The sequence below is a fragment of the Leptinotarsa decemlineata genome, unplaced genomic scaffold (assembly GCF_025532065.1).
Source record: "Leptinotarsa decemlineata unplaced genomic scaffold, Ldec_3_MD MMD2_tig00000505_RagTag_RagTag, whole genome shotgun sequence".
In the NCBI taxonomy this organism is placed as follows: Eukaryota; Metazoa; Arthropoda; class Insecta; order Coleoptera; family Chrysomelidae; genus Leptinotarsa; species Leptinotarsa decemlineata.
The window spans coordinates 13,836,175-13,852,835 of record NW_027412549.1 but is presented as its reverse complement, the minus strand read 5'-3'; the positions used below and the strand labels follow the sequence as shown (position 1 = coordinate 13,852,835).

At 38.7% G+C, this 16,661-nt stretch overlaps 1 non-coding gene across 1 annotated transcript; it reads left to right on the top strand.

The window, feature by feature from the left end:
- The first annotated feature begins 350 nt into the window (after positions 1–350).
- Positions 351–462, top strand: TRNAL-CAA (transfer RNA leucine (anticodon CAA)). Its single transcript has 2 exons — positions 351–388; positions 418–462. It is a non-coding gene; the product is annotated as a tRNA-Leu (tRNA).
- The last annotated feature ends 16,199 nt before the right edge of the window (positions 463–16,661 follow it).

Below are 16,661 nucleotides of genomic sequence, written 5' to 3'. Positions count from 1 at the left end.
TTTTTGCCACGAGCATTTTCTGTCTGAGCATTTTTTACTAAAACCTTACTACTCAGATTTTATTGGCTGAGATATTTTTAGCCAAGAAATTTGAAGGAGGTACCTCATTCTCATTAGTGATCTATGGAAGAAATTCAACAATCTGGGAAAAATAAGTATGTTTGGATAAACATTCTCATATAGATTAATAATTTGCTATTCTCATTTAAAATTATATAGAAATTGGAAAATAATGAATAAATCAATATCAGTAAGTGATGATGGCAAAATGATTGTTTCAAAATGACAAATATTGATTAATTAACAACAACTTTTCATTTATATAATATAAACGGAGAGCAATTCTACATGTCAGGATGGCCGAGCGGTCTAAGGCGCCAGACTCAAGGTTACCTTGCCTGCATGCAGGTTCGAGCGTTCTGGTCCACTCTGTGGGCGTGGGTTCGAATCCCACTTCTGACATTTTTTTTTCATTCTATAAATATATTCCATTTATATTACACTCGAAATACTATTTTGAATTGTTTTAGCATATAATGAATATTACTGGAGTTTTTTCCCAACACCAAATCGTTATTTTTAACACCTCGACACTTGTTTCGATCACCAAGTGATCATCTTCAAAGAGGAAGATTAAAACTAGAAACTAATGCGAGCTAACCCTATTTATGCTATATAGGTACCTACCCCATAAAGGTGAACCTTCCAGGCGTACCAACCATTCAGGTAAACCAACTTGAATTAATTTTACAATTACCTATGCCTTATCTATTATTTTACAATATATGTTTATATAAAACAGTTTTCAGCTATATAAAAATTAATTTCATAATATTGCCTATCCAAATTCATTTTTGCAATGTGTTCTTAAGTAGTAATCAGTAAACACGACAGCATTATTTTATTTCAACAAGCTATATAGTATGCTCTTTGGTATAAGTCCGTCATCGTTATTCATCATATTATTGTGTTTACTTATTTCTACACTCTCATAGGCATCTAGTTGCATGTTGTTGTTAACTTTTCTAACTAATCTTATTGAACTGAAGTCTATGGAATGGTTTTGTTGCAAATATGATGGGCGACTGCTGATTTTTCAGGTCTTCCATATTTTAAGTGTGCTATGTGTTCCTTATATCTTACTTTAATAGATCTTTTTGTCTGTCCAAAATATTTTGGACAGACAATTTCGTAAATTCCAGACTTTTCCGAATTCTCGACTTTGTCTTTTGGACTTCCCAAAAGGCTCTGTAGTGTATGACTTGTTTTAAAACCCACTTCCATACCTAGTTCCTTGAAAATCTTTCCAAAGTTCCTCGTATATTGTTTGTATGGAACTGAGATGTATTTATCTTGGTTTTTGTCCTTTCTGAAAGTCGAGATTTCGTTCATTCTTAACCTAAACTTCTTCCTTATTATGTCATCTACAATACCCCTCGAGAAACCGTTAGTGGCTGCTATTTCCTATATTGTAAGTCTTCCTTTTGCGAACCTATCATGTGTTAGAGGAAAAGTCAAAAGACGATGCACTAAAAAATTCAACCCAGCACGTTTGTGCTGTCCACAGTGATGTGAACTGTCAGGAATATACCTGTACGTGCGTGTTTCTTTTCTAAATATAACGTATTGTAACCCTCCATATTGGCTCCTCATTACCAAAACGTCAAGAAATGGTAGTTGTCCCTTATTTTCTAACTCATACGTGAATTTTATTGATGGGCATCTACTATTTAAAATGGAAAATGATCAAAAAGTACTATTTATTTATTTGTTGATTTTCATGGAATTATTTTCCAGCAGCTTGACTGCATTTCCCTTTCTAGATTTCATATCAATTCTAGAAATATGTGGATTCGTTTTCTGATGGCATTTCAGGTTAGCTTTCCAAATTTCTGCTACCGCAGTTGTCGGTTGATTGGTCAAACCACCAACACTGACATAAAATTATTATACATTTATAGATTATATATATGTATATATATAGATATAGATATATAGATATATATATATATATATATATATATATATATATATATATATATATATATATACAAATATGAAAGTTATTGAGTGTCTTGATATAGAAACAGAAGTTAATATCGGACATAGCACTCATGAAAGTGGCAAACCATAGACACGTGTTTCGGGCTTTTGGCCCATCATCAGTATGGTGCAGCCAAGTGTAAGGATGGGCAACACTTGGTTACCAAAAGATATAAATACAAATGCACGGAGCCACCAGCAGGAGCCAACCGCACATTTGTGGTTTCAGTTGATAGATCTCGTGTTCACGTGATCATATATATATATATATATATATATATATATATATATATATAAGGTGTAACTCTCGAAGCTTCGCTTCGAGAGTTACACCTCTCGAAGCGAAGCAGTAACTCGTCTTGATAATGCCATCTGAGATGATGGCGAAACGTCGACTATCGAATAGTACAGAACGGATGAACACCCGGAAGAATAACACATCATATTCTACCATCCGTGAAAACCTACATTGTAATATATATATATATATATATATATATATATATATATATATATATAGAAGGAGAAGATTTTTTTCCAGGAACCTCCCCCTGCGCCGCCATCCTCCGTGCCATGACCACCTTCACTAACAGGGTTGTATCTACCACCACCAGGAAATCTTTTTGGGTGTGATTCACGACCAGTTTCAATGTCCCCCCTATTCCATTATTTTCTGCAGGTACTTTTGAAACCGAACTCTGTAAAATATTATTACATCTCCAAATTGTATGTTTTGTTATGCCAGATGAACGAATTTTTCGACTCATTACAGAATTATTTTCATTCGCAAGTAAATCATAGTTAACATTTTTCAACGACTGGTATGAAAATTACTGAAATTTCACTGAGAAATCCAAAACAAGCACTTCTCCCAACTTCCAGAAATGTAATAATCTTTTCGATGCACGTTTCACCAATCGAGTTAGCATTTTTAGGAAATGAAAAAAATGACTCCCATTTCTAAAACTCTGAATTCATATCCAATAGTCACACTTCCACTTTTCGATATCCAATTCGGGTAGAAATATGCGAGAAATTGTGAGTGTTTCTGAGAATGTTAACAGAGTGATTCATAGAAAGGAATACAATGGCTTACATACAAATATACAAAGGAATACACACAGCCCATTGAACATTTTCCGAAAATTTCTACCCGAAATCGTTAATGTGTATCGCACACTGTTAAATTTTGCAGGGACTATCACGATAAAATTTTCCGCAAATAAACACCCGAAACCATTGTTGTCTATTGAAAAGTGAAAGAGTTGAGGGTTTTAGAGTTAGGAATAGTTTTCTTCATTTCTCCAAGACTCCCGAAGACTACACCATAGTCTCAAGTTTTACCTTTTGAAATGAATAAGTGTATAGGTAGGTACAAACTAATAATTTCAAATATTCTTGTTACCACTATGTCAATTACATAGCCATTGTATAAATATAGGGTAGATCTAAAGTGAGTGTGACTATTCAAACCTTCACTGCAACCTTCGAGGGTTTACTGGGGTTCATTGCTATTCAAATTCGAACAAATAAATCCAACTTCTCAACAAAAGCGAAAAATCACTCATCTCATGAGTGTTATCTTATTGCAGATTCAGCGCAGAGATAACAACCTGCCTAAGGACCCATGCCATTTTATTTCAAACGGAAATATGCATGGAGACATTGACAGAAACGAACAAAGCAACAACCAAGTTGGTAGTGAACTGCGAAAAGAGACTTATCATTTGATGGACTCAACAAATTGCTTCTGACTCTGGATTTCTGGCCACATTGTCCCGAATGATAGAAGAGTTGCTGACTCTTTCGCAAGAGAGGGGGCTGCAAGTGGTTTCATCGGATAAGAATCTGAATACCTAGACTAAATGAAGAGTTTTAGATAAAATCTATCACTATTCGTTCATTCCAATGCATTAATACATTCTTATCAGCAAAGTTGTACGTGTTCCTTGTACAAGATGTAAAAGTAGGAATATTTTAACTCAATTCCGTATAAGTGTGAATCAGAAGACTTCCTACCATCACCAAAAAACCAGCAAGGGATTGTTCTCCCTGGATTATTCTGTTACATTGGTGGAAACATGGCGAACGAGAAGGACGCGATGAGTGTCGTCTGTAAATAGTGTTCAGCTAAAGTAAAAACGGCCATAAAATGCGTTAAATGTGCATCTGTGGCTCATCCTAGTTGAGCAAAAAGTGTAAAATTTGTTAAAATAAGTGAAAATGGTATATTCTGCTGCCAAGAAATCACTGCTGATAACAAAACTAACCTATACTCCAAGGGTGATAAGTCATCTATAACTGAGGGAGATACCGCTGACCGCAACATATTTTGTGCCGATATTATACAAAATAATGGTGAAAATCAAATGGAAAAGGAAATCACGTGTCTTAAGATTATTGTTAAACATAGGGACTTTATCATATGTGAAGTTCAAGAAAAACTTATCAGTCTTCAAGAGAAACTGCAACGAAAACAGGAATCTCCTCCCATACAAAACACGACTAATTCATCTACTGTTTTTGCAACCAAGGTGGATACTGTTGTCGAATCGGAATTGTCTTCTCATCCAACACATAAATATAAATTAGATGTTAACAAGGTGAATAAAAAAGAAAATAAAAGAGTTGAAGAGAACCGAATTTCTGCAGAGCAAGTTAGTGACGCTATAAAAACAGCTGAAATGTAATTTCAAATGTGGTAGAGAGACTAAATCAAGCTGAAATCACTGAAAGTAACACAAAAAAGGAAACGGAGATATCTGGTAGGTCATACTGAAGAAGAGTGCGAAGTGGAAACAGTCCCACGACTTGTCTCACTTCACCAAATCAGGCTCAAACCAGATTCTGAGCCCGAAGATCTAAAGTCAATTTTGAATAAATCGCTGCCAGGAGTTGAATGTGAGGCTCATACTTCGAAAAGGCCTGAACTTTATGCATCTGTAAAGGTGACAATAAAGAAAGAAGAATAAGGCATGGAGGCGAGAGGTATGGCCAAATGGAGCTCTGGTTTCTTTTTTGGCAAAAAGAGGATGCTATTCACGACGCTAGATTTTCAACATCAACAATCCACCTGAAGGATGTAGAAAAAACTCAATCTCCTTCCACTAATGGAGAAAACTTGTTCAGTGATAGTGATGAGAATTATAACGTCAATGTGAGTGTATTTCATTTGAACATTCGTTCTCTTAAAAATAAACTAGAAAGGTTACAAATCTTCTCAGATGACCTAAGTTACGATGTAGTGTGCCTCTCTGAACATTGGCTCGACAAGGAATGTCTCGGGATATAATTTGATTTCTCAGTTCGGTCGTCAAAAGAATATGCATGGTGGGACAGCTATATATAAATACAATGAAAGTTCTCAAGGTGATATCGCTAAAATTAGGTTTATACTGTATTGAAAGAGAAATAGAAGTTTGTGGAATTGAGCTGTTAGCTACTCACACTGCTATTGTTACACTTTATCGATCTTCTTGTGTTTCCAACTGTGCTATTTTCTTCAGTAAACTTGAAGAACTGTTGATCCATCTACATAATACATTACCCGAACAGAACACTCATTTTGATAAAAAAAATTAATTATTTGCACGTGTTGTTGAATGCTATATCCGTCCATGGTGATTTAGCAAAATCGACTGAATAAATGACAACTAATCTGATGGATTTAGCTTCCACAAGTCCCTGTTAGAAGACCCTATAAGTATTACGTGGCTTTCGACCTAATATTCTATACAGTTTTCGTGGTGAATTGATTCACTTAAGTCAATCCTAATGTTATATAAGATTTGCTAGAATCGATCCTAGCTGGATAACTGAGATCTTTAAAAAAAAACAAATTGTAAACCAAATTGACAAACTTTTTTTTTTGAAATAATAATTCGTGCATTTCTTTCTTATCATTTCAAGAAGTTTCATCCCCCAAAATAATCATTTTGTGGGATTTCAATATTGATTTTCTGACACCTAGTTCGAACAGATCTAGCTTGCTTTCTATTTTTCATTCTTTTGGACTGGAATTCACAATTTCTGATTTCACTAGATAATTATGCAAAAAGTTGTATTGATAATATAATTACTAATATATCCGATAAAGACTATTATGAAACAGGTTTATCCTGTTTCCATGTTTATCTGACCACAATGGCCAATATAAAAATAAAATGTATGTCAAATAATGATAAATTAATACTGAGAAAAAAATTTATCACCAAAAACGGTTTGAAAAATTTGAAAAATTCTCTTGATGAAGTTGATTGGAATATTTTCTATGAGCTAAGTTCAATTGAGGATATGACTGGTTTTCTAATTGATTGTTATATACGATTAATAAACGTAAACTTCCCTCTCAGGAATGTGTCTAGCAAGTGTAGAAAATCTCACCACTGGATGAATGACCAAATAAAAAACATGAAAAATAACGTTCAAGCTATAAAAACGATATTTGATTGTACAAAGGATGAGACACACAAACCGGCCTATCTTGCATTGAACGTTGAATACCAAAATATGATACTATCAGCGAAAAGATATTCATATGATGACTTTATTTTGAATTCGGAAAATAAAGTTAGACAGTTGAAGACTTGTCAAATTTGAAAAGAATGGAGATGGTATTAAACATCGTGAAAGTAAGTTCACTGCGAATGACTTCAATACATATTTTGTTAACGTAGGTGTGAGAATATCTGAGGATCTGTTACCCTCAAATTCCCGCTATATTCCTCTATCAATAACGGACAAACCAAATACACCAAAATCCTTTTTCATGGAACCCATTTTGAATAGTGAAGTTGCTGGGGCAATATCTGATCTGAAAAACTCAAACTCGTTTGATGCTTACGAACTTAATAGTAGAATTGTCAAAGGAACGTCCTCGTATCTAATTGAACCGCTTGGAATACTTTTTAATGCGTATATCGAAAAAAGTATATTTCCAAGTGAATTCAAGGTGACCCGAGTTGTCCCAGTCTTTAAGAAAGGCAGTGAGGATGCAATTGAAAATTACCGGCCAATATCGATCGTCCCAATTTTCGGCAAATTATTTGAAATCATCCTAAAAAATAGGCTTTATCAGTATTTTCATAAGTACAAGCTATCAAACACTAAACCATTCGGATTCAGGAAATCATCCTCCACAATAAGTGCGGTAAAGAAAGTAATTGAAAACATAATAACTTGCTTTGAAGAAGGAGAACACACTATTGCTGCTTTATGTGATCTAACAAAAGCATTCTATTCTACTGAAAAAATTAGATGACTATGGCATAAGAGGAATCCCTCTGTCTCTTTTTTCTCCATATCTGACAAACAGATACCAATATGTATCAATTGACTCGAACAATGTATCCGACTCAAAACCAGTTACATATGGAGTTCCCCAAGGCTCGGTTCTGGGGCCTCTTTTATTCATAATCTATATAAATGATCTCTTTGCCTTCATGTCACCTCATAATTGTTTTGTTTTCGCCGATGATACTACTCTTACGACATCCGGAAAAATCAAGGGTAATTTAGTGTGCGATATAAATCAAATTCAATAGAATGCTGACATATGGTTCAAAAGAAATAATCTAATGTTGAACGAAAATAAAACTCAAACACATCAAACATCAAACACATCTTGGGTTGAAGAACACAGTGTTAAACTCTTAGGCATATATCTAGATGATAATTTGAACTGGTTGGAGCACATTGAACAACTTAGCATTGAACTGTCAAAAAACACATTTCTTCTTCGGAAATTGAAAAATAAAATCTCTCAACAGGCGCTATTATCAGTTGACTACGCTTTTTTCCATTCTCACATCTCATGTGGAACAATTCTCTGGGGAAATAGTACTAACCCAAATAGGATATTTATTGTAACGAATCTGAAGCCAGCCCTGACCGATATCTCAGCTAGCAAATGCATGACATCATCGCGAACCGCCGCAAAAAGAATAGGCGAGTACAGAGACCTCTAGATAAATCTAGATATACCGTTACCGGTATATAAACCCTGCTTCCCGTCCATAGGGGGAGTCTGTATCTAGAAAGCGAATCGAGCGGTTAACAAACAGTGAAGATAAATTAAGCGTTAGTTGCTAAGTGGTGTATATAAATTAGTTGTGATAGTGAAGTATTGTTAAAAATAAATTTGTTTAAGATAGTTGATTCTTTTGTTTGAAGGTGATTGACAATGTTTCGTGATGAGTTTCACTAGTTCGGACTTCCATTGTCTACTATATAAAATGATTTGAAATCCCTGAAACAAGTAAAAAAGAATAATTAAAAAAAAAGGATAGTTGAAAATAACAATTATATTATATTATCACTTTCACAATGGAGAAGGAAATCCACAATGAATTGCCATTCTTAGACGTTTTGGTGAAGAGGACCGACATTAAGTGGGAAACATCTGTATACCGAAAACCCACTCATACGGGACAGTATCTGAACCACGAATCCAACCACCATCAATCGACAAAAAGAGAAATCATCAAGACTCTATTAGACCGTGCTTTTGGGCTCTGTAATACAAAGGAAGGTCTCGAGAAGGAACTAGACATCATCAAAAATGATCTTCATCGGAATGGATACTCCAAAGCGATGGTAGAAAAGACTTTGGCTAAAAGACAGCAGGAGCCTCGCAAGGAAGAGAAGCCGTCACAGCCAGTGCTTGCACTTCCCTACATCAGAGGATTATCGGAGAGGATACGAAGAATTGGTTCCAAGTACAACATTAGAACCTGTTTCAGATCCGGTAACACTATCCGTAGCAGCCTCACGAAAACCAGGCCCCCAAACGCGGACTGCGATTCCAAGAATTGCATTTACCGGATACCCTGTGAGTGCGGAAAATCCTATATTGGTGAAACTAAGAGGCCATTGAATGTTCGCATTGCCGAGCACAAGAAGCACACACAGCGAGGAGAAACCAGCAAATCAGGAATAGCAGACCATGTTTGGACCCATCAACACAACATCGAGTGGTCCCAAGCTGAGATCTTGCACAGAGAGGAACATTGGTTCAGGAGAAAATTTAAGGAAGCCGCATACATGTTTTCCAACAACGTATTCAGCCAGGCCAGCGTAGATATATGAAACATATGGAAACCCATCATCAAACGAAAAATGACCAACTCCCGCCAAAACGGTCATCTCTCACGGAATCAGTGAAGCGGAAAATGGAAAGTAGAGAAAGTGAAAGTATTTCAACGGCCTATAAAATAGTCATCTCTCGGAGGAATCAGTCCAGTCATCACCCGAAGACGATTGTAGATACCAACAATCGAAACGTCGTGAACTAATGTGACTTGGAATCTCTACACTTTTTATTTTTATTATTTCCCTTTTTCATTCCTTTGATTTTTATTTATTCAATTATTATATTTTTACTTGTAGGTTATTTCACTATCATTTCATTTCAGGTTTATTGTTGCTTAATATAATTGTTATTTTCAACTATCCTTCTTTTTTAATTATTCTTTTTTACTTATTTCAGGGATTTCAAATCATTTTATATAGTAGACAATGGAAGTCCGAACTAGTGAAACTCATAGTTGATTCTTTAATTCGTTACAATTGGTGATCAGAAGTGGATTTTTGAAATAAATTTGTGAGCGCTTGGTGGACAATCTTTGTATTACGGTGAAATTGACAATAAAACTTTCGCGCAGAGAGACTGGTGATTCGTTGTGTTTTGCGAAGTGGACAGTACCGGACTACGGAAACATAAAATAAGTGGACTTATTCCGTTTTGTGGAAAATAGACAGTAAGAGAGAAAATGTGTTCAAGGAAAGTGCGCCTAGTGGACTTGAAAGTTGCTGAATTGAAGCAAGAATTAGAGGAGAGAGAGCTAGATTGTTCTGATAAGAAATCAGTACTCTAGAAGAAACTGTGAGATGACTTGATTGAATCAGGAGAAGACCCTGAAACTTATTTATTCGAAGTTTCTGGGGGTGATTTGAGTTCAATAATGAGCAAACTCGATGGACTTCAACAAAATTCGGTAAGCCTTGAAGAGGAGCTTCTGAAAAATGCGAAAAGCTTGGAAGATACATTTTTAGAAAACTCGAAGAGTTTGGAAGACAAGCTTCTGGAAAATTCGAAGAGTTTGGAAGACAAGGTTCGCGAAAATTCGGTTAGTTTAAAAGATGAACTTCAACAAAATTCGAAATACCTGGAGGAGAAGCTTCTAGAAAATGCAGAAGGCTTAAAGAAAGAACATTTTGGTGTGGCGAGTCTACTCGAAGGAAGAATGTGTACCATCGAGACAGAGATAGACAAAATCAGAAAGGAAATCAAAGGGGAGATCAAAGATGAAATCGGGGTAGAAATCAAGTGAATGATAGAAAAATTAGGCGATGAAATCAATGGCGGATTTGAGGCAGAAATCAGCGAGATAAAGGAAACAATTAGCAAGTTGCGAAACCAAATCGTTAATTCTGCCCACCCCCCAGAAACGGTTACCGAAAACTCAATTCCGGAACTGAAAGATGAAGCCGTCCCAGTTCGACGGAAAAACTCCCTGGGCAAATTACCGCCGACAATTCGAAGCTGCAGCCAGAGCAAATGGATGGAATGCAGAAGAAAAGGCGGTAGCATTAACATTGGCGTTGTGTGGAGAAGCAACGAATATTTTGCAAACGCTCACGGCCCAAGAGCGGGAAGACTATGACAAACTTATAAAACATCTTGAACTACGGTATGGACAGGCACACCTAGAACACGTTTACCATTCACAACTGAAGAACCGCTGCCAGAAATCAGGAGAATTCCTACTGGAGTTTGAAGCCGATATAGCTCGATTGGTTCGTCTAGCAGATCCTGCTACACCGGAAAATGTAATGGAGCGGTTAGCAGTTCAGGCATTCTTGGACGGACTTCGCGACCAAGAAACAAGGCAGGCCTTGACACTAACTCATCCCAAACATCTCGTGGTTGCACTGGCAAGCGCTCTGAAGTTTGAGGCTGCAAAACAATCCTGCAAGAGCCAGAGCAAATTTCAAGCTATCGAAGAAGATGGACAAGTGCGTGCTGATATTGAGGCTACCTTCAGAAAAGTAATGAAAAAAATGTTGCCTGAGTAGAAACAAATAAGATGCTGGAACTGTGGGAAAATTGGACATGGGCGTAGCAAATGTCCAACTTTCAAAGAATCGACACCAAATCAGGAAAGCTGAAGAGGGTCGATGAGAAGGGGCCATCGTCGGCCTGTACCCAGCAAGCCCCCGTAAAAAACGAATATGTTGCCGTTCTCCAACGACAAGACAAATGTGTTTACATAGACGGCCTCATCAACAAGGAGCCTTGCACCATGCTACTAGATACAACTGCGTCGAGAACCGGAAGTGCGAGCAGCGGCAAGGTGGTAATGTTTAAGCCCAAGATAAACGATGAGAAAATTGGACGAGGAATCGCACTGGGGAAGACCCTGTTGCGTGTTGATGAAGTTGTGCCGGTTAGGGTCATGAATGTTAACTACTTTCCCGTGACCTTGAAGAAAGAAACAATGCTGGGACACTGTTCGTCCATTTCCACTGTGATACGGAGTGTACGCAGTTCTGTTAGACAAGCCAACAACTTGCCTGAAAAGTTGGAGAAGTTGATTGGCATTTCCTCCAAGGACATACCACCAACTCACTGATCGAAACTGAGGGAGTTAGTCGAAAAGTACCAAGAAATCTTCGACATTGGAGAAGGAAAAGGCAGCAGAACGAATGCAGTTCAGCATAGAATCGACACTGGGAATGCTCGACCAATCCGGCAAACAGCTAGAAGACTCCCTCTGGCCAAGACAGAAGAGGCAGACAAGATAGTCAGCGACATGGAGAAAGAATGAGTCATCGAACCTTCTGACAGCCCGTGGTCTTCTCCAGTCATATTAGTGCAGAAGAAGGACGGCTCGACAAGATTCTGCGTGGATTATCGCCTGCTAAATAACGTAATGAAGAAAGATAGCTACCCTCTTCCAATAATCGACGACACGCTAGCCAGCTCCACGATTTTCTCGACTTTGGATTCAAAGAGTGGATATTGGCAAGTTGAATTGGCCCCAGAAGATCGAGAAAAGACAGCTTTCACCATCGGCTCAGGATTGCGGCAGTTCACGGTAATGCCATTCGGGCTTTGTAATGCTAAAGCGACCTTCGAGAGATTGATGGAGACGGTTCTCAAGGGGCTCTCATGGAAGACGTGTCTAGTGTATCTCGACGATATAATCGTGGTCGGAAAATCGTTCGACGATCACTTGAAGAATCTGGAGGAGGTGTATTCATGCGTCTGCGGAGTTCTGGATTGAAACTCAGTCTCAAGAAATGCCAGAAAGAAGTTCGTTACCTTGGCCACGTTGTCTCTAGGAAAGAAGTGGCGGTAGACGAACAAAAGATCAAAGCAGTTAAGGATTGGCCCATACCAAAAGACATACATACACTTCGGATCTTCCTTGGTTTATGCACCTACTACCGCAGATATATGCTGGGGTTTGCCAACATCGCTAAACCATTGACCCGACTCACAAAAGGGCATATCCAGTTCCAGTGGTCTGAGGAATACCAGGACTCATTCAAAAAGATGAAAAGAGCTTTGATCAACGCTCCTGTTTTGAGCTATCCCCCACCTGACGTAAAGTTCATTTTAGATACGGACGCTAGCAACGTGGGACTTGGAGCAGTCGTTTCTCAGATTCAGGATGGACAGGAGAAAGTTATTGGTTACTTCAGCAAAATGCTCAGTAAACCAGAGCGTAATTACTGTGTCACCAGGCGAGAGCTGTTGGCCGTTGTCAAAGGTGTAGAACATTTCTACAAGAAGCGCGCTGGATTGAGAGACTACAAGAATTTGACTTCGAAATAGAACATCGAGCTGGGACTAGCCATGAAAACGCAGATGCCCTGTCACGGATACCATGCCATGATGACTGCTCACATTGCCGACGAGCAGAAGAGAAAGTAGCAGCTGTTTGTAGAACTAGAGCTGTAGACGATAACTGGGAGGATAATAAGATCAAGGAAGACCAAGAGAAAGACCCAGATCTTGGTTTAGTCATCGGATGGAAGAAAAGTAATCGAAGACCATCGTGGCAGGACGTAGCAGGTTATTCGCCAGCGGTTGAGTCCCACTGGGCACAATGGAACTCCCTTACCTTGGAAAACGGGGTTCTGAAGCGGACTTGGAGTCTGAAGACGGTGGAGAAGAAAGGCGCCAGACAGTGGTGGCCAGGAGCAGACGACGGGAGGTGCTGAAAGAAATCCATGTTGGAGTCACTGGAGGACATCTGGGAGTAACAGAAACCCTCCAGAAAGTAAGACAACGGTTTTACTGGGTTAATTGTCAAGCCGACGTCAAGGACTGGTGCAGAAAGTGTGCTGTATGCGCTGCCAGTAACGGATCTAGGATACGACCGAAAGCTCCAATGCACCAGTATAACGTGGGTAGTCCTTTTGAGAGAATTGCCATCCTTATCGCCGTCCCGTTCCTAGAGTCCGACCATGGGAACAAATACATCCTAGTAGCCATGGACGTCTTCAGCAAGTGGGCAGAAGACTATGCCCTGCCCAACCAGGAAGCCTTTACCGTCGCTGACGTCCTGGTGAAAGAATGGATATGTCGATTCGGTGTCCCATTGGAGCTGCATTCGGATCAAGGCAGAAATTTTGAGTCCAACCTGTTCTAAGAAGTATGTAAACTGTTGGACATTTGAAAGACCAGAACCACAGCCTCACATCCACAGTCCGATGGAATGGTGGAACGAATTAATAAGACTACTTGTCCAAGGTAGTCTCTGGCCATCAAAGAGACTGGGACCAATACCTCCACCTGTTCCTGCTGGCTTATCATTCAGCAGTGCACGAGTCAACCGGCCAAACCCCTGCCAGTATTATAATGGCTTCCTTGCGATCTGAAATTTTAGACGCCGCCAGAACAAGACACTGCTGGGGAAGACTATGTCAGCAAGATTCGGCAGATAATGGACGACGTACATGAACGAGTCCGTCTGAACATCCGAAGTGATAGCGATAGGATGAAGAAGGCCTATGACATCAAGTCGAATGCTGGAGGATTCGAAACTGCTGACAGCGACGCCGTGGTTCATCACCAAAGTTGCGAAACTCGTGGAAAGGTCCGTTCAAAATCATACCGAATCCATAAGCCACCTCGAGGAAAGCCTAGGGTCGTCCATTTTAATAGATTGGCTCCTTTTGCTGGAAATCACGACCAAATTCACGCCCTCAGACCACCAGAGGATGAAATGACGTTCCAGCAATTCATGAACGGACAGAAGGTCGTACATGGGGTCACTGGAGAAGAGCCACGAGACCTTTTCAAGGTTCCAGTTGATTACGCACTAGCTCACTGCGTGGCAGAGGATCTCCAAATGTCCAAGGGTATCGCTGTGGTATTCAACAAGAAATTCGGTCAGCTCCAAACATTACGAGAACAGAATCCTGAAGTCGGAGGAGTGCTACAGTTGAAAAAGGGTCAGTGAAACATTCTCTACTTGGTGACCAAAAACCATTCTCGAGACAAACCATCTTATGTAGACGTCTGGAGGAGTCTTACTAGACTGAAAGACACTATGCTCGACCAGAGTCTCGTGGACTTGGCAATCTCGAAATCAGCCTCTGGGCTCGACAGGCTGGACTAGAGTATTGTGAGAAGCATGTTGGAAACGATTTCCAGATCCAGCGGCATCAAGATTTTGGTGTGCGGTAACCATCTTCCACAACCCAGCATGAAGCATGAAGACAGCATCGAACTCCACAGTGCAAATATGGGGAGTCCAGGTATCGACACACGCCAAGGATGACATTTTGGGGCGAAACGTCTTCAAGAAGTGGACAATGTAACGAATCTGAAGCCGGCCCTGACCGATATCTCAGCCAGCAAACGCATGACATCATCGCGAACCGCCGCGAAAAGAATAGGTGAGTACAGAGACCTCTAGATGAATCTAGAACGATCGTTACCGGTACATAAACCCTGCTTCCCGTCTATAGGGGGAGTCTGTATCCAGAAAGCGAATCGAGCGGTTAACAAACAGTGAAGATAAATTAAGCGTTAGTTGCTAAGTGGTGTATATAAATTAGTTGTGATAGTGAAGTATTGTTAAAAATAAATTTGTTTGAGACAGTTAAATCTTTAATTCGTTATGTTATGTTACAAAAAAGGCCATGAGGATATTATCTGGGACTGGTTTCTTAGACTCCTGTAGACCTCATTTCCTTTCGATGAAAATAATGACAGTACCTTATATTCATCTATATCAACTTTTGATAGATATTCATAAAAATCAATCAACATTAAACAGAAATTGTGATTTTCACGATCATGAGACTAACGGATGTGACTTGTTGAGGGCCAGTAGATTCAGACTGAAAAAGTCAAGTAGAAACTCGATCGATGTCAACTTATACAATATTCTACCTCCCCATATCAAAAAGTTAAATCAGTACTTCGTCTACTGACGAATATATACCTGTCTTATCCAGAGAAACACAAATAAACGGCGAAACAATATAATATTCATTCTTGGGTAATAATGTATGTGTGTATATGTGACTTATCTTATTTGTATCTGAAAGATCAATAAAAAAGAGATCGAACATTGTTGTTGAATAAATGCTTTCTGCTGAAAGAAAATACTGTTTTTCATAAATTTTGGATTGGTTGTATCACTGATAATAGATCAACAGTATTGGTTGCTGATAATTAATAACCTACTCTTACTAAATACTAAATACTAAAAGCTGGAGATATATTACCTTTTCGTGAATTAACTTCAGGTACAATATAAAATAGAAAAAAAATAAAAACAACAATAAAAATTTATTGGCGCTCGGGGGCGACTTCATTGATTCCAGTGGCGCATTTGCTTTTTCAGCTGCAGGAAAACCCGGAAAAACCTGCAGCACCACATCATCTGAAGATCTTGATCTAACAATGAACTCTCTCTTATGAAACAAAATATAGGGTGTCTCCAGAGGCTCCAATAAATTCAATGCATTGTCAGAACACTTTGTGACACGACTATCGTCAAACTTAAACCAGTCCGTTTCGTCTTTGACCAAGGCGTGAACAATGACTGCATGAATATTATAATAGTGGTCTGCTAGGTTGAAATGTTCATCTATTTCGAACCTTCCAAAGAGTTTTTTGCTTCCGTTAGAGGTTGAGTCTTGTTTGAGAATCATCAGTGTTATTATTAGATTGACTGGTGCCTCAGCTATACTTGTTTCCTTATAACAGTCAGTTAGTTTGGCGCATGTTTGACAATACAGTCGATCATCACCTGTTAAAAATTCCATTTTCAGATGATTCAACAATAAGTTTTGCACGGACTGGTTATTAGTCATATTAGGAAAAGCTAGATGAAGTTCCAGAAATTCACATAAGTTTTCGGTACTCCTTGAACATTCACCACAAAGTAAACAAGTGAGGATTTTTCCAGCAATAGATTCACAAATACAAGACGAGATGGACAGTACGGAATCATTCAGTTCAGAGCGGTGAGGAGTATTGATTTTGCTATTGTTTTGCTCACAAAGAGTATTCAACAAGAACCCCAAGAATTCGGAACAATCTTCTTGTTGTCCTACGAGTATCTGAATATTTACACTTGATTTCCTGTATA